This window comes from Lactuca sativa, chromosome 8 (assembly GCF_002870075.4).
Source record: "Lactuca sativa cultivar Salinas chromosome 8, Lsat_Salinas_v11, whole genome shotgun sequence".
NCBI classification, from domain to species: domain Eukaryota; kingdom Viridiplantae; phylum Streptophyta; class Magnoliopsida; order Asterales; family Asteraceae; genus Lactuca; species Lactuca sativa.
In genome coordinates, this window is record NC_056630.2 from 288,439,648 (window position 1) to 288,441,099 (window position 1,452).

A 1,452-nucleotide genomic window follows, 5' to 3' on the forward strand; every position below is an offset into this window, starting at 1 on the left:
TAATCTTGATTGCGAGTTCCTTAACCATACTTCAGACTAGATATGACTAGGGTCGGGGCCAATATCTTTTTATGACTTTTGTCACCCTTGAACCTTTCGGTTCGGCTGTAGCTAGTAGCCAGGTGCGGGATAGTCAGTCCCGTATAGATCTATACACTCAAGTCACGCTCTCCCTTCTGGAGATTCTGGTTACAGGGATAGTCCTCCACTCTCGTGTCAAGGGGAAGTGTTACAAAGGACGTGTCTCCAATCTTAAGATTACTCTTTACTCTTATATCTAGGGGGAGTACTATCTATGACTGACTAAGTTCTAATGATACTTGTCCTTCACACTCGTATCTAGGGGGTGTTTTATTAAGGACAACACAAATGTTCTATGATTTCTATCAGTAAAAGTATGAACAATCAATTGTGAAGTATAAATTATAACACTATATAATAAGAATTGAAATCGGTTTGAAGAACAACTCTACAAATTAAACAGTTTGTTAATATGTTTTCAATTCTTAAAAGTGTACGGATTATGAAACCATTCAAATGAAATAATGAATTTAAGTACAATATATTCTTGTACTTTTGCTTGTATTCCCCCCCTGAAAACATTGAAAAAGGGTAGGGGTATGAACTCACCATTCGCGGAACGTGTCGTCTAGTATGCTAAGTGTCGGATCGGGGCTTGATAGCACGTGAGGTTCCTATGTAATATGAAATGATATACAAATGTATCTAATTAGACTTTGAATCACTAATTAGATATGATTATACACTCCAAGACGCGAAAACACTTCAAATTAAGTGCTTAGAGTGACCCGGGTGACATCTAAGGACGTATAAGGCTTGGATATGGAGTTTACTCATCAGGAGTAAACTCATAAGAGGGTTTACGGTCCTAATGACCCTTTCCCCATGAGTTTACGGCCGTAAACTCATGGTGGGGTGTTCTATGATGCAAAATGTCCTTATCTCTCTTGGGAAAATTAGCTAGGATCAAATCTAGGGCATTGGAATGGATTAAACTCACAATTGGACCATTTAATGGATTTTACGGCCGTAAACTCCCCACACTCAATCCTTTTATGTTTTGGTGGTTCTAGGTCATTACAATGCTCATAGGAAGGTTCTAGGGTTGATTCCATGGCTTAGGAAGTGTTTGGGACTTGCATTGACCTTGGAAAAGTAGTTTACGGTCTATGAATATGTTCTTGGGAGTTTACTACCTTAAACACATGAGTTTACAACCGTAAACTCATGTTTGTCCAAGATTCATGGGTTTTGGTGGTTGGGAGTCAAGGATACTAAGTTCTAGACCCATTTCTAAGCCATACAAGGTGTTAATGGCACTTTAACACCCATTGGATGAGTTTAAGGTCTAAGGAGATGAGTTTATGGTCTAAGAAAATGAGTTTACGGTCTAATAATGTTCTTGGACCGTAAACTCTAGTTTTTCCCATT